The sequence below is a fragment of the Delphinapterus leucas genome, chromosome 7 (assembly GCF_059928025.1).
Source record: "Delphinapterus leucas isolate spDelLeu-1000000601 "Yukka" chromosome 7, BTC_Dleu_Yukka2, whole genome shotgun sequence".
In the NCBI taxonomy this organism is placed as follows: Eukaryota; Metazoa; Chordata; class Mammalia; order Artiodactyla; family Monodontidae; genus Delphinapterus; species Delphinapterus leucas.
In genome coordinates, this window is record NC_143135.1 from 8,880,641 (window position 1) to 8,900,751 (window position 20,111).

General features: G+C 44.6%; 1 pseudogene; it reads left to right on the top strand.

Annotated features, from left to right (window-relative positions):
• The first annotated feature begins 1,992 nt into the window (after nt 1-1,992).
• On the top strand, nt 1,993-19,920 carry LOC111184047 (solute carrier family 22 member 6-like; annotated as a pseudogene).
• Nucleotides 19,921-20,111: the final 191 nt, after the last annotated feature.

The following is a 20,111-nucleotide window of genomic DNA, read 5'->3' on the forward strand; positions in this document are numbered from 1 at the left end:
TCGTTGCTGTGCACAGGCTTTCTCTAGTTGTGTCAAGCAAGGGCTTCTCATTGCGGCGGCATTGTTGTGGATCACGGGCTCTAGGCGTGCAGGCTTCAGTACTTGTGGCATACGGGCCCAGTAGTTGTGGCTCGCAGGCTCTAGAGTGCAAGCTCAGGAGTTGTGGTGCACGGGCTTAGTTGCTCTGTGGCATGTGGGATCTTCCTGGACCAGGAATCAAACCCATGTCCCCTGCATTGGCAGGCGGATTCTCAACAACTGTGCCACCAGGGACGTCCCTGAACATACGTTTTACCACAGAAAATAAATGGAATGGCCAATAAGCAAATGAAAAGAAGTTCACCATCATTAGTCATGCAGAAAATGCAAACTAGGCCATGAGATATTACTACACATCCTACTAAAAATGGCTAAAATTCAAAAGATGGACCATACAAAGTGTTGGAAAGAACATGAAGTAACTGGAACTTTCACACATTGTAGATGGAAATATATAATTTGGAAACTCTTTGGAAAACAATTTGACAGTTTCTGACGAACTTAAATATACACTTACCATATGACCCAGCAATTCTACCTCTAGACATTTACCCAAGAGAAATTAAAAGGTATGTCCACACATTGTACACAAATGATCAAAGCAGCTTTATTTGCAGCAGCCCAAAGCTGGAAACAACACAAATGTTCATCAACAGGTGAATGAATAAACAAATTGTGGTGTGTCCATATGCTGAACCACTACTCAGCACTAAAAAGAATGAACTATTGGTACACTGCAACATGGACGGATCTCAGAAACATTGGGCTCAATAAAAGAAGCCAGATGCGGACTTCCCTGGTGGCGCAGTCGTTGAGAGTCCGCTTGCCGATGCAGGGGACACGGGTTCGTGCCCCGGTCCGGGAGGATCCCACATGCCATGGAGCGGCTGGGCCCGTGAGCCATGGCCGCTGAGCCTGCAGGTCCGGAGCCTGCGCTCCGCAACGGGAGAGGCCACAACAGTGAGAGGCCCGCGTACCGCAAAAAATAAAAAATAAAAAATAAAATAAAAGAAGCCAGTTTCATTTGAAACTCTAGAAAAGACAAATCTATTGCCTAAGACTAGGTAGAGCTATCTGGAGTATGGTACCAGGAAATTTGGAGGTGATAAAAATGTTCTATATAGTGGTTACATGGGTGTATAAATTTGTCAAAGCTTGTTGAAATGAGCCCCCCAAATTGAAGCATTTTATTATATATATATTTTTTTTGGCCGCATGTCATGCTTGTTGGATCTTAGTTCCCCACACCAGGGATTGAACCTGGCCCCCGACAGTGAAAGTGCCGAGTCCTAACCACTGGACCACCAGAGAATTCCCAGTCTTCACTCTTTGAGTGGAGGTTAAGCTGTGGCTTAGCTGAAGGCCCAGGTTCTGGGATTAACACAGAGGCAGTGCTCACAGGTTGGGGGGTGCTGACAACCACAGCACAATGGCATTTCTATGTGAGCTCTTCAGAGCTTTTACCCAACTCCATGTGGCCCAAGTGGCCTTGAGAAAAGGGAATTCAGCTGGGGCTTTGTGCTCAAGCCAGCCTGGGCCTTCCTCTGCTCTTTCCTATCTCCTCCAAGAAGGAGGTCGCTTGCTCTGGCCTGGGGTGGGGAGAGTCATACCACCAAACTTTGGGGCGTCACGCATATCCCTCCTTCACAAGAAGGTGGTTTCTTCCACCCCATCCAACTTTACCTGCCCTTTAGATCCCCTTGAACAAATCACTGACCCGATGAGTCTTAATACTTGAACGTCTTACTTTCAAGTCACAGTTTAACTTGGTGCCTCGAAAGAAGTTATAAACACTAGTCTTTAGCTCAGGTGACTTAGGGCCACAGCAGACCCAGGAACTGATGAGCTGAGGAGGCAAAGGGCAGTCTGTCTCCTCCCCCTGCACCGAAAGACAGGAAACAGGTTGTGGGAGGGAGAGCCCTCAGCTCCAGTGCCCCTGCGAGATCCTGCCCCATGGCTTTCAATGACTTCCTGCTGCAGGCTGGGGGGCATGGGCCGCTTCCAGCAGATCCAGACCACTCTGTTGATTGTGCCCCTGCTCCTAACGGTTTTGCACAACACCCTGCAGAAGTTCACCACTGCCATCCCCACCCACCCCTGCTGCTCACCTGCCGACACCAACCTCAGCAAGGACGAGGAGCTGGACGCCTGGCTGCCCCGGGACGGGCAGGGGCGGCCCAAGATCTGCCTCCTCTTCACCTCCCCCTCAGCAGGGACCATCCTTTCCCAATGGCACAGAGACCAACGGCACGGGGGCCACAGAGCCCTGCACCCACGGCTGGATCTATGACAATAGCACCTTCCCTTCCACCATCGTGACTGACGTGAGGAGACCTGGACCTCCTCCTTCCAACCCCTGTGTCCCCATCTTACCATCCCCCACACACACACACGCACACAGACTGTGTGAACCTAACCTGAGTTTGTCTGAAGACCCTGGAGCTATGAAGAGCTCTGCCTAAATGCAGGTAAGAGAACATGGGTTGGAGTTGAGGTCTTCCTGGTAGAGGAGGTTATGGAACTCCTTGCAGAAAGCTGCTCCCTGCCCCTCCACCTCCACCAGAGAGAGAGATACTATTACTGGAGTTTGATATTCTACTTTGGTTTCCCTGAGAGGTTGCAATTCCACAGGGTAGGGAGGTGGGGCGGTGGTTCAGAGGAAGCTAGAAAGGAGGCACGCAGACAGTGGAGGGCAAGGAGGGTGTTCCTGAGCAGGGGATTCTGGGCTCAGAGTCCTAGAGACAAAAACAATTTCCTGACTTCATCTAGAAATAGCTCTCGGCAGCTGGGGCCAGGAGATGGAGAGCAGCCAAGGAACTAAGACGGGAAAGAGAACAGGGTTATGGGAGGGTCCTTTCATCTCTAGTGATTTAACACCCCTCCCCCGAAACACACACACAGTCGACTGTAGAGTCTCCCTGGCCTGCTAAGTGGTTCATCCGGCTGAATTCTGCACTTTGTAGCTGTCACATGGATCGTGCTCTTAACATCTGTTCTTGTCAATGATCTTTTGGTTGCAAGGAAGAGAAGCTCTCTCAAGTCAGCTCACGAGAAAAGGGATTTCAGGGAATGCAAGGGCAGGAAGCAAAGTGTGTCCAGGCCTCATGGAAACTGGAACCAGGGACTGGAGCACCAGAGACATCCCTATACACTTACTCTGTAAATCTCTCCTCACCCCATTTCGTCTGTGTGCCCATTTGCAAGACAACCACTGGTCCCAGCTCTGATCCATTACCCCTCAGATTTAGGGCCTACCACCAACCAGAACATTTCTGTGAATCTTAATTCAGAAAAGGCTTCAATTGGCTCAGCTCAACACACTGGTGAGCAGCCCCATCCCCAGCCCAGCAACTGGCTCATGTGTCCACACTTCATCTAATCACCATGCCAACGGACAATATAGTGGGATTACGTGGCCCCTTGTCCTTTAGTCAGGGCTCTGCAGAAAAGATGCCTTGAGAAGAGGCTGTGGTTGAGCAGAGCCCCCAAACTCGCCTGATGCAGCATCTGTCTGAAAGTGATAAAAGTTAAGCCATACTTCCCACTAGACAGACCCAAGCTGCCGAAGCAGAAGGTGACAAAGGATGGCTAGTCCTCCCTCTGGGCATGCAGGCATCATAAGCCATCCCCTCCCTGCAGAGTTGGGGAAGAACCTTCTTCATTATTCTCCAGCCTCAACCCAAATCCTGAGACATTCCCCTCCACCCACCTTAACGTGTGGCTTCCAATTCTGCTTTTCCATTTCCCTTCTTAAAACTCTACGCTCTGCTTTCCAAGTTTGACAATACTCCGGGAACTATCAACCTGGCTGCTGTTCTTCTGTTCAAAACAGCAGGCAGTTTGATCCAAAGCTCAAATTTCTTGCCCTCTGGAACAAAGAATCTGGGTAAGTGTGCACCTTAGCTCTCCTTCTAGATGGAGGCTTGGTAGTAATCTCATCATTTTTGGTTTCAATGACTGACAAAGCCAGATGCACACAGTTTTCCTGAGTTGTGGGGAGATGCCAAGAATAATCCAATCCTCTTCCAACAGGCACTGTGAATGGGACCATTCTCCACCACCACACATGGACATAGGGCACTAAAAGGCCTATTTCATAAACACAACCGGGATACTTCTTCCTTGGGCCAATAATGCCAAAGGCTGCACCGGAGAGCATTTCATTAGGATAATAGGCAGCTTATATGCATAACCTAACGTGAAGCTGGGCCTTCTGAGTTGTGAAGCAAATGAAACGGCTCACAAGTTATCAAGTTATCTTGCATAAGCAAGAAGCTTAGTCGCAGTGAAGATACTCCACCCAGGCCACATGGCTGTATCTGGTAGGCACAGTGGCACGGGTCACCTGAGAAAGATAAGTCTCAGTCTGCCTCTTGGAAAGAACTCCCAAATGGCCCAGTATCCCAAAGGGATACTTCTGCACTCTAAATGCAAAGCAAAAAATAAATACATATAATAAGAAAAAGATGCTATCTCTGGGTTCCAATAAAAACTCTGTCTGAGCTCTTCTTCTTTTCCTCTGAATTAAGGTATCCTTAGTAATAACCAGCAGCTTCTATCTGAACTGTATTAGTCAAGACTCTTGTTTGCAAGTGGCTGCAATTCAACTCAAGCTAATCTGAGCATGAAGAGAGGGTATAAAGGCTCCCATAACCAAACCACGAGATGAGCAGAGGCAGGGCTTGCTCTAGGAGCTGTGGGAACCAGGGCCATGCGAGCAGGACCCTTGCTGGCTCTCATATTTACTTTCCTTTGCATGCTGGGCATGTGACTCTGCCACGGATCCTTCACAATGTGGCCATTGACCATTCTGGGCTCACTCCTAATAACTGTCTCTCCGCTTCAACTTTGAAAAATTCTAGGAAAGACTTATTTGCTGGCCTGGGTCAGGTGCCCACCCCGGGTCCAATGACTGTAGGGCAGGGAGGGCGTGAGTTGTTATGAATGACCGGCCTGAGTCTCCCGTTCACTTCTGCTCTGTAGATGAACAACAGTTACCATTTCACTGCTCTAATTCCTGGTGCCACTGTCATTCGTTTTCTCTTCTTCTCTTTTTCTTTCCCCTGAGGCCGGTCTCACAGCATCTGTCATTTATCACAGCCTTTATCAAGTTAGCAGTGCAGAGCTTTCCTAGGCAGCAATTCTCTGAGTCTCCCTCAAATCCACCACTGCCTATTCCTAGACTTTGGTTCCTGTTACTGAGAAAGTAATTCTATATACATGAGGCCCAGGAGCACACAAATATACGATCCTCAAGTCTCAGGTGCACACGAAGAGAGTATATATAGTAAAAGCCAGTGCTAAACCTAAGGTGATGTAAGCCCCATCCAACTGTTGCTTTTACAGATGACAAGCACCTTAGGGCAGAACAGAGGCAGAAAAATTCTTTCTGAGTACATATTGTATACTCATTTATCAATTTCTATTCTGGACTACACCCAGATTTCATCACCAGGCTGCATACAGATTTTGTTCTCTTTGCACGCCTTGGTTCTTTTTTTTTTTTTTTAACAAATCCTTATTTTTCCATTTTATCTAAAATCGATACACCTATTTTTTTTTTAATTTTATTGATGTATAGTTTATATACAATGTTGTGTTAACTTCTGCTGTACGGCAGAGTGATTCAGTTACACATGTGTATATTCCTTTTCATATTCTTTTCCATGATGGTTTATCACAGGTTATTGAATATCGTTCCCTGTGCTACACAGTAGGATCTTGTTGTTCATCTGTCCTCTATACAATGGTTTGCATCTGCCAATCCCCCACTCCCAGTCCGTCCCTCCTCCAGCGCTCCTCTGACCTCTTACCTCTTTCCTACACCTCTTGCTTCTCATCTTTCCATTCCTCAGTTCTGGTCTATCATATCCCTAGCTCCACACTACAGTGTGTCCCACATGCATCTCCACGGTAGTATTTCATTCACAAGTTTCCATTAAAGTACTGTTAAAAATGAATTCCCAGTCTGACACAGCCCCAAAATCTTTTTAAAATAAAAATTATATCAGATAACACAGAGAACTACAGAATAGCAGTTATTTGAATAAAACAGCAATAAAGTCCATTGCTCTTCGGAGAAAGTGTTCAAATGCCAACCACCCAAATTTTACATCATATGGTGTGTGCACAGGGTATTAAAAGTCTCGCTGTAATAATTAAATTCACAAATAAGGATTCCTCTCCAATCAAATCAAGATTATCAAGTAATTACACTTGAAGGATGAATTCATTTGGATATATATTAACACATCTTAGGGAGCATTCCCTAAACGTCCTGGTCATCCCTGCCCCCTTTCCTTTTTCTTCTGTTAACAAAAGAAATGAGTTTTAAAATCCACTCAAAAGTATACAAAAATTCGCTTTTATGTAAAGGAAATACCACACCTATTTGTCATTTTGATTTAAGTCACATCCTTTAAGTCACATCCGTCAGTGTGACTTTTGATTTTAGTATGATTTTCCTGCAGGCTGTGGAGCTGTTTTACTCCACCTAGAAAGGAAGTACTTTTAAAAGGAGAATTTTTTTTCTTATATTCATTAAAAAGAGCAACAAAATTTAAACTATTAGTTGAGGTATCCAATTGCCACTTATTCAGGATTGCAAATAACTACACCCCTCTCAAATTTGCTTATGGAAAGTTAATGGAAGGATGCAAAGGTATTTCCCAGAACCCAAGGTCAAGAACTTGAGCCCAGCCTTATGAAAGACTGGGATCAGGTGGTTGAGGAAAACCAGGAGAGCTGAACTCTCTATCTTCACCTCTCGGGCACTAAGATCTCACCTCCACTTCCCTCTGACTAAATTACTGCATTCTTTTCCCCTATGCCCCTCCTTCCCTCCCCTTCCCCCCTCCCTCCTTCTCCCCCTCCCTCATCTTTTTCTCCCTCTCCCTCTCCTTCTCCCTTTCCCACTCTCTCTCTGTCTCATGATTTCTCAGCTCCCCTTCCGCGTCATTCCAAACTTGGTCCTCCCACCCCAACTTTGGGTGTCCTTACCAAGCTTGCTTCTCTGAGTCGCTTTTCCAAATTTGTAAGAAAACGAACCTGGGGACTTCCCTGGTGGTCCTGTGGCTAAGGCGCAGTGCTCCCAATGCTGGGGGCCCCGGGTTCAATCCCTGGTCAGGGAACTAGATCCCACATACCTCAACTAAGACCCGGCACAGCTAAATAAATAAATATTTAAATTAAAAAAAAAAAAACTAATTAGCTCTGTCCAGCTCCAGGGTCAGTTTTCTTCAGCTGCACCCGGGGAGGGACAGGTTAAAGAGCCCTGAAAGAGGGTGAGGGGTTAGTGTTCAGAAAAGGGCGAGTAGTCTGAGCTGTCATCCCAAAAGATACCTCTTACATGTTTTGAAATAACTTGAATCATTCTCACCAGGAGAAGATGATGAGAAAGATTGTGTGACTTAGGGAGGCAAGCCCTCCTTATGTGCCTGTCCTAATCCAAGACCCTCAGCCCACCAGGAGAGAGGGAATGGGCTGCTGTGGGGCCGGCCCATCTCTCCTTGACCCCAGTTCTTCCTTCCTCACAGTGGGACCTCTTGTGCACACACAAGACCTTGCCACAGCTGAGTCAGTCCATCATCATGGCAGGAGTACTGGTCGGAAACTTGACGTTGGGGATCATGGCAGACAGGTCAGTGGTGAACAAAGCTGGATCAAGGAGCAAAGGCATAAGCCCTCTAGGCTGGACACAGAGAGGAGACCGGCATCCCTGAGAATCCAGAGAGGGACACAGGACTGATCCACCCAAGCCTGACCACGTCTGGAAAGTCTGTAGGAATCACACAACCGTCCATCAGCACTTTCCATGTCTTGCCTCATTTCAATTCCTCCTCACAATACCTTGTGAAGCCAGCATGAATGGTACCATTAACTGCATTTTACCAATGAGGACACTTAGGTTCAGGGATGTTGGATAACTTGCCCAAACTGCCTAGAAGGAACCCAAGAAAAAGATGTTGTTAATTCTGAGGAGTGGAATTGAAAAGAAGAGAACTTTTCACTTTTCATTACTATATTATTTGAACTTTAATGATAATTCATTACCTTTATAATTGTATAACGTAAATAGTTAATGTTTACTTTTTTAAAAATTACAGTCACACAGCTAATAAGTGGCCAAAGCAGGACAAGAATCCGGATTTTCCGACATCCTGAAGAAGTCGCCTCCCACCACTCTGCCTTGTATGTGACATGTGAGTGTCACAGAAACAAAGACCTAGGAACCAATAACAGCTAGAGACAAGTCTCAGATCAGCCACAACTGTGTGCCCATGAGGAGGTTATACAAACTCTCTTAGACTTGGTTTTTCCATCTATAAAATAGGGGTTATGGTGAGGGTTAAATTAGTACTGCAACTCAGCGTTAATACCCTAACTTTGACTATCTTCCAAGACCATAAAAAGATCATGGGATGAATAATAGGAGGCAATTTTCTAAAGAATAATATCTAAAAATATTATAAATGTCACAGCAGACATTTCAGCAGACACAACCGGCTTTATTATTCATAAAATACAAGCCACAATCATATGTATTTTGCAAAATTATAAGCCTTGCGTAGGTTTCCCAGAAATAAAAATCACATACACCAAGCTCATAGGTACAGAGAACAGATAGGTAGTTGCTAGAGGCAGGGAGTAAGGGGTGGGCAAAATGAATGAAAGGGGTCAAAAAGTCCAAATTCCAGTTATAAGCTAAACAAGTCATGGGAATATAATGTACAGCATGGTGACTATTACTGTATTGCGTATTTGAAAGCCGCTGAGAGAGTAGATCTTAAGTGTTCTCGTCACACACACACACACAAATTGTTGTAACTACATATGTGGTGTATTTTAAGTAGACTCACTGTGGTGATCATTTCACAGTGTATACAGATATAGAATCATTATGTTATATACCTAAAACTATTGTACTGTTGTATGTTGATTATACCTCAATGTTTTTAAAAACACTCACAAAAGGCTCTCTCCTAACCGGAGTCACCATCGACCAACATTCAAACAATCAACCACACCCCAGAGCAGTAGTTCCCAAACCTTGGGAGCTTGTTAAAAATCAGGTTTCTAGGGCTTCCCTGGTGGCGCAGTGGTTGAGAGTCCGCCTGCCGATGCAGGGGATATGGGTTCGTGCCCCGGTCCGGGAAGATCCCACATGCCGCGGAGCGGCTGGGCCCGTGAGCCATGGCCGCTGAGCCTGCGCATCCGGAGCCTGTGCTCCGCGACGGGAGAGGCCACAACAGTGAGAGGCCCGCGTACCGCAAAAAAAAAAATCAGGTTTCTAGCTTACCTTCCAGATATCCAACAGGCCTTAAGCGGGGCTCTAGTATGTGGATTGTTTTCAACACACCCTCTATGATACTGATGAAGGCGCGTGGCTCTCTCCACAGAGGTATGCTGGGATGCGTCAGGACCCTGGACAGCAGCAACCCAAGGATCCTCCCAACACCAAGCCCCCTAGATGCCAGCCCTCACCGAATTATTCCCTATCTCAGCATCTACCTGATGGGCACAGGTGGGCAGCCTTACAAGCAGCTGTTAGATTGCCCAGGGCACCAAGGATGAGACAGCCAGGGACATGGGGCAGGGGAGCAAGCAATGTGCTCTCCAGACCCAGGTTTCCCCTCCTTTCACAGGCTGGGCTGTCAGAAGGTGCTGATCTGGAGCTACCTGCAGTTAGCAGTCTCAGGGACCTGTGCTGCCTTCGCACTCAACTTCCCAACCTACTGCGCTTTCCATTTCCTCTCAGGCATGGCTGTCGGGCGCCAGCAGCACTTCCGTGACTTTGAGTGAGAGGGAACCCGGGAGGGCCAGGCTCGTGGGGACTCCTCAATCACAGGGAGCCAGTGAACCAGCAGACCTGACAAATTCAAACCTCAGTTCCTTCCCTGAGTACAAAGTGGAGTCTACCTGTTCCAGCCGATCCTGACCTATCTGGGCCTCTCCTGGAGTAGGCAGTGCCCCGGGCAGAAAAAAAAGATAAGATCATGACCTCTTTGGTAGCTCTGATTATTGGGGGCTGGAATTCATCCTAGATATTTAGGGATCATTGTAAGGATAAACTAAATAAAGGCTCAGAGATTGGAGTGGGGTTGCTTAGAGAAGCCAGTCACACAGGGAGTCTTTAATTCAACATCTCTTTATTCAATACAATTTTGAAAGGCATTTAATTTGTGTAACATCCTGCACTGGGAATACACAAGTGAACAAGAGGACACTACCCATGACCTCAAAGAGTTAATAGTTGACTGGAGAGAGTGCCAAGCAGTTACAAATTGGTTTGCTAAAGGCTAGGATCAGGGCCAATCTGGGTGATGTGGGAGTTCAGAAGTGGAGTGTTCAATCAGGACTTGGGGAACCAGGAACTCTCCCCAGAAGAGGTGACAGCTAAGCTCAGAACTGAATGAAAAGTGAGACAGAAAGAAAGGAGTAAGGTTCTGGGGCAGAGTTCTAGACAAAAAGAATAGGGAATTCCCTGGCATTCCAGTGGTTAGGAGTCCAAGCTTCCATTGCAGGGGGCCTGGGTTTGATCCCTGGTCAGGGAACTAAGATCCCACAAGCCAAGCAGAGCGGCCAAATAAATTAATTAATTATTTTTAAAAAGAATATACAAGGCCCAGAGGCCAGAGAATGACCCATTGGAAGAAAGGACAGTGGTGCAGAATGGCCTGAGGGTAAGGCTCATTCATCTCTATTTCCCAGGTCAAGCAAAGGGCATGGCACAGAGTCGTCACCTCTAAATAACTGCTGAATTAAAATGAGTTGAAGGAGGTGCAGAGGGAGTGGCTGTAGGCCATTCAAAAGAGGTTTGGGAGAAGTGAGGAAACATGAATGTTGGGGTTGGGGACACTGAATAGGAGCATGCCTGGGAATTCAGAGTCTTCTAGCCCATTCCTTTCTCCACACACACGGAACCTAACCAGAGATCAAACCACCCTTGCTTTACCCTGTGAGGGACCTAGGGGTGCAGAGTAGGACTGCGCTCAAGAGAAGAGCCCTTCTACTCCAATGTGAGGATCGTCCTCCTTCTGGAAGTGACAACCACCCCCAAATACGCACATACTCACACAGCCCTGATTTCAACCTAAGCTCTGCTCTTCTCCCCAGATCTGGAGTGGCTGCCCATCCATGCCCGGCCAGGTCTGGGCCTCTTATTTGGATTTGTCCCCACTGTAGGCCAGCTCTTCCTGGCTGGCATGGCTTATGCTGTGCCCCATTGGTGCCACCTGCAGCTGTTGGTCTCTCTGCCCTTCTTTGTCATCCTCAACTACTCCAGGTGCGTGGGACCTCAGGGTAGGGTAGAGGGTTCAAAATAAGTCACAGATGGGCATAGCATCTCCTAGAACACCTAGAACACCCACTATCTTCCCCCACTAGGAGTAACCCAAACTTTCCTGGCTGGCACCCTGGACTCTTCAGTTCCATGGACTTGTCTGTCTATTCTGGAGCCAATAATATTGTTTAATTCTTAATTAATTTCAGTGTAGCTCATATAAGATTAGATTGTCTTCTATGGACAGCTTCTCACTGTGCCCTTTACCAACCTTGAGACAGGACACTGTACTTCGGCACATCTCTAAGGAGAAAAATGCCCTAAAAAGTGTCACTAAACATTGTTGATTTTATGAAGACTCCTTGAGGGATGGAAGAGATGCTTATATCACATACCACACAGCCAAAACACTTAATAGGCATTTCTGTTGTCCCTCAAATCCATTCTTGGCTAACAGTCACTTATTCTTCTCCTCTTTCTCTCTCCTGATACTTCCTCCACATAACTGCTAAAATCTCCTCCTAGGAATTCATCTCTGGCTGTATATCTGCATACATCACTCAGCAAAGCAAAACTCTTGGCATTAATGAATGCTTCTTTCTTATAATTCATCAATTGTTACTTAAGCCTCCCCATGAGGAGGGGTCTCTCCAAAACACCCTCTCCCAGAGCAAACAACTAATCAAAGTATGCGCCTATCAAAAGCAGGTCCCTTAGGGTAGGGAGTTAGAAGGAGGGGAAGAGGACCTATTGCAAGGTAAAAACATTGTTTTCTCCTAGCGGTGTTGGGGAGGAGTCCTGGAATGGAACAATGAGGTCCTAGAGCCAAAAGGTTTCCAGCCAGAAAGGACACAAAGGTCAATCAATTATTTTTTAAGGCAACAAAGGAGAACAAAAACATACAGAAATTAGAACAAATTAAAGACAAAAAGTAAGATGGTATCAATAACTCAAAATATATGTCACAACAATAGATATAAATAGATTAAACCTACCAGTTAAGAGGCAGAGATTGTCCAAGTTGATTTTATTTAAGTCTAGTTCATGAAGTTTACAAGAGACCCATTTAAAATGTTAGACCATGAAAATCTTAAATGTGGAGAAATAGAAAAGGTTATACTAGACAAATGTTAACCAGAAGAAAGTTAGGTAGATATAGAAGCCGAAATAGACTTTAGGACCAAAAAAAGTACAATGGTTAAGAATATGGCTCAGAATTCCCCAGCAGTCCAGTGGTTAGGACTCAGCGCTTTCACTGCTGGGGTCCAGGTTCAATCCCTGGTTGGGGAACTAAGATCCCACAAGCCGCAGGGCATGGCCCAAAAAAAAAAGGAATATGGTTCTGGTATAAAAGGTAACTGGTCCAAATGCTCAGTCATCTTATCTATAAAACACAATAATAATAGTACCAGAAACAGATTAAATAGAAAACAAATGTATAAAAAAGAGGGTCAACAAAACAAAAAGTCAATCTTTGAAAATATCAGTGAAATGGACAAATGCCTAGTAATAATAATAAAAAAATAAAAAACTGGACACGAATAAATATTAGGAATTAAAAAAACTGAACTATAGATCTAGAGAAATTAAGATGCAAAATTTTAATTAAGTAATTAAAGATGCAAAAAACTATAAACCAGTCTATACTGATAAATTTTTTTTTTTTTTTTGGCTGCATCGGGGTCCTCGTTGTGGCTCAGGCTTCTCTCTAGTTGTGGCGTGTGGGTTTTCTCTCTCTGGTTGGGCCACACAGGCTCCAGAGCATGTGGGCTCTGCAGTTTGCAGCATGCGGGCTCCCTCACTGAGGCGCGTTAGCGCAGCAGTTGAGGCTGTGGGCTTAGTTGCCCCATGGCATGTGGGATTCTAGCTCCCCAACCAAGGATGGAACCCGCGTTCCTTGCATTGGAAAGCGGATTCTTTACCACTGGACCACCAGGGAAGTCCTGATAAATTTTAAATTTAGATGAAATTGACAAATTCCTAAAAAAAATAATATAGGAAAACTGATTCTAGAAGAAATAAAAATTCTGGGGGCTTCCCTGGTGGCACAGTGGTTGAGAGTCCACCTGCTGATGCAGGGGACACAGGTTCGTGCCCCGGTCCTGGAAGATCCCACATGTCACGGAGCGGCTGGGCCCGTGAGCCATGGCCGCTGAGCCTGCGCGTCCAGAGCCTATACTCCGCGACGGGAGAGGCCACAACAGTGAGAGGCCCGCGTACCGCAAAAAAAAAAAAAAAAAGAAAAAGAAAAAACAAATTCTGAAGAGTAAACTTTAAAATCTTGCCTCAAAGAAAACACCAGACCCAGATATTAATACAGGTGAGTTCCACCACACTTTTAAGGAACAAATCTTCCAATGTTATACAAACGCTTCCCCAAAAAAGAGAAAAAGGGAAATTATGTCAAATACATTCTGTGAGGTCAGGTGATCCTGAAACCAAAAGAGGATAGTTGTGAAATAAGATTACAGGCCAATATTACTCATAAACAGATACAAAAATCTTAAACAAAATATTAGAAAAATGAATTCAGTGATGTATAAAAAATGATAATACATTATGACCAAGGAGAGCTGACTCAGGAAAGCAAGGGTAGTTTTACTTTAGAAAATATATTAATATCACAAAAATTAAAATATATTAATATAGATCTATTAGTCTATATTAATAGATTATCATCCCAATAAAAACAAAAAATATTTAATAAAAATTAGCATCCATTAAAAATAGTCTTAGTAAAACAACAATAGAAGGAAATTTAAGTTGATATGGAACATCTACCAAAAATCCACAGCAAATATTATTTCTTGATGGTTAAACATTAGAAGCACTGTCTCTTTTTTTTTTTGTATTTTTAAAATTTATTTTATTTATTTTTGGCTGCGTTGGGTCTTCGTTGCTGCGCGCGGGCTTTCTCTAGTTGCGGAGAGCGGGGATTACTCTTTGTTGCGGTGCATGGGCTTCTCATTGCAGTGGCTTCTCTTGTTGCAGAGCACAGGCTCTAGGGTGCGTGGGCTTCAGTAGTTGTGGCACACGGGCTCAGTAGTTGTGGTTCTCAGGCTCTAGAGCGCAGGCTCAGTAGTTGTGGTGCACGGGCTTAGTTGCTCCGCAGCATGTGGGATCTTCCAGGGCCAAGGCTCGAACCCGTGTCCCCTGCATTGGCAGGCGGATTCTTAACCACTGCACCACCAGGGAAGCCCTAGAAACATTCTCTTTAAACTTGGGAATAAGACCAATGTGCCTGCTGTTTCCTCCTCTATTCAACATTATCCTGGAGAGTGTGGTCAATGCCTAGGCTAAGAATAACAAATAACAGAAATAGAACTGGAAAGGAAAAATCAAAACTATCACTATTTAGAGAGGATATAACTGTCTGTATATAAAATAGATAACTAATAAGAACCTACTGTATAGCACAGGGAACTCTACTCAATACTCTGTAATGACCTATGTGGGAAAAGAATCCAAAAAAGAGTGGATATATATATAGGTATAACTTTACTGATTCACTTTGCTGTACAGCAGAAACTAACACAACATTGTAAATCAACTGCACTCCAATAAAAATTAATTTTAAAAATCTAAAATTATTAGAAATAGTAAAGTTTGGCAAGGTGGCTAGATACAAGGTCAATAAACAAAAGATCAACTGCATTCTCTACTCTTCTAAAAATTAGACTTTTTTCAAGAAAATTTTTAAATTATATTAAAAGGTATTAAAGAAAATGTAAATAAATGTATTATGTGCATGGAGAGGAAATCTCATAATATGTCAACTCATAATTGACATAAGATGATATTAAAATGTTAGTGATTCCAAGATTGATTTATAAATTCAATGCAATTTTGATCAAAATCCCAATAGATAGGACTTCCCTGGTGGCGCAGTGGTTGAGAGTCCGCCTGCCGATGCAGGGAATGCAGGTTCGTGCCCCGGTCCGGGAAGATCCCACATGCCGCGGAGCGGCTGGGCACGTGAGCCATGGCCGCTGAGCCTGCGTGTCCGGAGCCTGTGGTCCGCAACGGGAGAGGCCACAGCAGTGAGAGGCCAGCGTACCGAAAAAAAAAAAAAAAAAATCCCGACAGATATTTTCAAGAAACTAGCAAGCAAATTCTAAAATGTATATAAAAGTGCTGTGGACCAAGTATAACCAAGGTACTTTTTTAAAAAGGACAGAGGGGAAGGGCTTGCCCTACCAGAAATCAAGGCATATTATAAACTCTTATTATAAAATTGTAGTAATTAAGATAGTGGATGCTGGAGCAGGAAAGAACAAATTGTCCAATGGAAAAGAATAGCAAGCTCCAAAACAGACCCACACGTAGGAAAACTTGCAGAGGATGATAGGATAAAACGTGGCCTATTTAACAAATAGTACCAGGACATCTACTAACCCATTTGGGAAATAAATAAAATGCAATCATATTTCAACCTTAAAGAAAAGTTAATTTCTGCTGAAGAGGGGAGGATTTCTGAAGACATAAAGAAGAAAAGGCTAACCAAAAAAGGCACATTGATAAAGTTTTCTACGTTGGATTTTTTTTTAATCCTGGTCATTTACTTCACTATAAACAAGGTGAAAAGAGAAAAAGAAGGCATTTACAGGGATTTGTATGCAGCATTTATAAAGAACTTCTGGAAATCTATTAGAAAAAAAGGACTTCTATTTCCATTAAAATAAAAAAATAACATTGACAATAACCCCCAAAAAGTATAAAGTATTTTTAAATATCCTTAAAGTATTTTTAAATGTCCACCAAAGAGCTGGAATAAGAGTCAGGGAAAACTAGGCCAACCATCTAAGGGAAATTGGGAGCCCAGAGAGTTAAGCAGAGCACCTGAACAAACACTATACATAATGAAGAAAGTCATGTGCATTCTCTTTGATCTTAGAATCAACTGTTTAACACAGTACTGGGGGTCCTGGACAGCACAGCTCTACTGGGAAGGAAATAAGCAATTTAAAAGACAAGCGTTTAAAACATCATTATTTAGAGAGTATATGATCATTGACCTAGATAAACCAATAAAATCAATAAGCAATTAAAACTAATAAAAGAGTTCAGCAGGATGCTGGATACAAAATCAAATTACCAAAATGTCAATAGCAATAACCTAGAAGCAATAATCTAGAGAAATAATCCAGAAAATAACATAGAAAATCTTTGAAAATGAAGACACCATTCAGAATAACACCAAAAGCTAGATATTATCAGGAAATTAACAGAGGACAGCCAAGACTTCCATGGAGAAAATTTCTGAAACATTTTTAAGATCACAAAGATTATTTTAGTAAGTGGAGAGACATTCCACACTCTTGTTTAGAATGACATAATAAAGATGTCCATCCTCTCGAAGTTAACTTTTAGAAATTTATAGAAATTCAACAGAATCTAATCAGAATTTCAATTAGATCATTTTTTAGGAACTCCAAAAACTTACTCTAAAATTTATATGGAAGAAAAAAGACCACAATTGCTAGTCAATTCTGAAACAGAAAAGCAAAGAAGAGAGTCTCACTCTACCATCTATTAAGACATACAACAAAGCCATGGCATGTCTATGGCTTTCTTGGTGCAAGAAGAGACAAGCAGAATTGAAGAGAGGGCTTGGAGATAGACAGATAGAGATGGAGATGCAGACGCAGATGGAGATGGAGATGGAGATGGAGGGGAGCAGGGAGCGGGGAAAGGAGGGGGAAAGAAAGGGAGAGGGAGGAAGAGGAAGAGAGAAACATGGTAGCTATATCAATTTCATTATATCAAAAAGGACTTCTGCTTATTGAAGGACACAATGGACAAATTTAAAAGACAGAGCGGAATTCCCTGGCGGTCCAGTGGTTAGGACTCGGCGCTTTCACTGCCAGGTTCCAGGTTCAATCCCTGGTCAGGAAACAGAGTGCTGAGTGAAATGAGAAATAGAATGATCTATTACCTCTACCATTTAGGTAAGTTAAAATATTTGCACACAAAACAATACACATTTTACAAGAACATATACAAATAAAAAATGCAGGGACTTCCCTGGTGGAGCAATGATTAAGAATCCGCCTGCCAGTGCAGGGGACACGGGTTTGAGCCCTGGTCTGGGAAGATCCCACATGCCTTGGAGCAACTAAGCCCGTGTACCACAACTACTGAACCCGTGTGCCGCAACTACTGAAGCCCACGTGCTTAGAGCCCGTGCTCCGCACCAAGAGAAGCCACCGCAATGAGAAGCCCGTGCACCGCAACCAAGAGTAGACCCCGCTCGCCACAACTAGAGAAAGCCCACATGCAGCAGCAAAGACCCAAAACAGCTAAATAAATAAATAAATAAACCTTAAAAAAAAAATGCACATCAAACGCAATAGAATGGTTGACTTTGGCAAGGAGGGGATTAGGAGTGGGTAATGATAATAAAAGGAGTAAACAATTAAGGGGGGGGAATAAGGGAGCCTTTCAAGGACAAATGATAATAGAGGGTGAGGGTCATGAACTGAGGGTTATGAGTAACTCAACCCTCTGCCTCTGAGATCCAAAAAAAAAGTAGAAAAAGAGAGTGACTGGGTAGCTTTAGATAAGATGATCAGGGTAGGTCTCCTTGGTAAAGATCAAAGGCAAACACTAAGGAATAAATGAGGAAACAAAGGGATAGGGCACAAGATAAGGACTTGGTAGGCAAGAAGCAATCATGTAGGGATTTAGAAGGAGGTCAGATTTTATTCTAGCATGATGAGATATCACAGGATGTTTTTAAGCAGAGGGTGAAAATATCTGAGTTACAGTTTTAAAGATCACTTTGTCTTCCTCATGGAGAATAGGCTGGGGATAGAAGGGCCAAGAGTGAAAATGGGAAAACCAGTCAGGAGGCTACTGCAATAGTACTGTCAAGAGGTGAAAATGGGGACTTCCCTGGCAGTCCAATGGTTAAGACTTTGCCTTCCAATGCAGGGAGTGCGGGTTCAATCCCTAATCGGGGAGCTAAGATCCCACATGCCTCGTGGCCAAAAACATAAACCAGAAACAATATTGTAACAAATTCAATAAAAGACTTTTAAAAGGGTCCACATCCGGGCGTCCCTGGTGGCACAGTGGTTAAGAATCCACCTGCCAACGCAGGGGACAGGGGTTCGAGCCCTGGTCTGGGAAGATCATACGTGTCGTGGATCATCTAAGCCCGTGCGCTACAACTACTGAGCCTGGGCTCTGGAGCCCACGAGCCACGACTACTGAAGCCCGCGCGCCTAGAGCCCCTGCTCCGCGACAAGAGAAGCCACCGCAACGAGAAGCCCGCGCACTGCGACGAAGAATAACTCCCGCTCGCCGCAACTAGAGAAAGCCCACGCCCAGCAACAAAGACCCAACGCAGCCAAAAATAAATAAAAATAAAATAAATAATTTTTTTTTAAAAATGGTCCACATCCAAAAAAAATCTTTAAAAAAATAAATAGAGGTGAAAATGGCTTCGCATGAACTGGGGGGCAGTGGTTGTAGAGATGGAGAAGAGGAACTGATTCTGAATGTGTTCTGGAAGAAGAGCCAACCAAATTCATATTTTGGATGTGGGGAAATAAGGGAACAGGAGGTATCGGGGATAATTACAGATACTTGAGCTTGAGCAACTGAGTGGTTAGAAGTGCCCTGTGCCAGGATGGGGAAATCTGAGCAAAGATTTGGAGGTAGAAACGAAAAGTTCTTGGCCATATACAATTTGAGGGGCCCTTTGGACATACAAATTAAGGTGTTAAGTAGGAAGCTAGATATAGCATCTGGAGCTTGGGGGAGAGGTTGGTTGGGGACATGTTCAGTTATACAGCAGGTTCAAACTGGAACTGGAACCCAGGCTTCCTGGTTCCAAAACCATTTGCTTCCAACTTTCCTTTTAGCCAAGGTAAGTGCAAGCATTTGGCCGTGTACGGAATGTGAAAAAAGAAAACACCATTGGCAGGCAGAGTTAGGGCACCCACAAGCCTCACCGGCCTCACCAAGGTGCTCTTCCTCTCCACAGGCAGAGAGGTCCGAGTGTGACAACCACCTTGGCCAACATAGGCAGCATTCTGAGCCCACTGGTGGGCATGACCTCTGAGCTCTACCCTTCCCTGCCTCTCTTCATCTATGGAGCGGTCCTTGTGGCTGCCTGCCCCATCCCTGTTCTCCTGCCAGAGACTCTGGGGCTGCCACTGCCCAACACACTGCAGGACCTGGAGAGAAGGTACGCTGCCCGCTCCCCTCCCCTCCCTACACTCAGAGCTATAAGGCCCTCACAAATCCTTGATCCAGCCCCATTTAACAAAAAAAGGCCAGACCCAGGGGAGAGCAGGGACTTACCTGGGGTCATTCAGCTGGACTCTGGTGGAGCCACAGCCAGAATCCAGGCTTCCTGCTTCCTTTGGCTCCTGGTCCTGTTCTCACAGATAGGTTGAGTCCCCTAGAATCCTTTCTGGGACTCTTGGAAACAGTGGGAGATTTGGGCATAAAATGGGACAGCTGAGCACAAACACCTAAAAAGGATCCCCCATCTCTACTCCCACACCCTGCTTCTCCTTCCCCCGTAGGTGGAAAGAGAAATCGGGGCACAAGCAGCAGAGCAGCAGATGGTCCCACTCCAGTCCTCCTGAGAACTGAGAAGGGGCAGAGAGTGGCCAGAGCCCCTGCATCTCCTGTACGTCCACACCAAGTGGAGAAATGGAGAAATGGCAGCCAGGGGAAGACGGGAGAGACTTCTACTGGACCTGTGGTTCCAGAGAATACTTCCCCTGGGACCCCCACTCCTAGCCAGATCCACCCTACCATTTCATTAAAAGTAGCT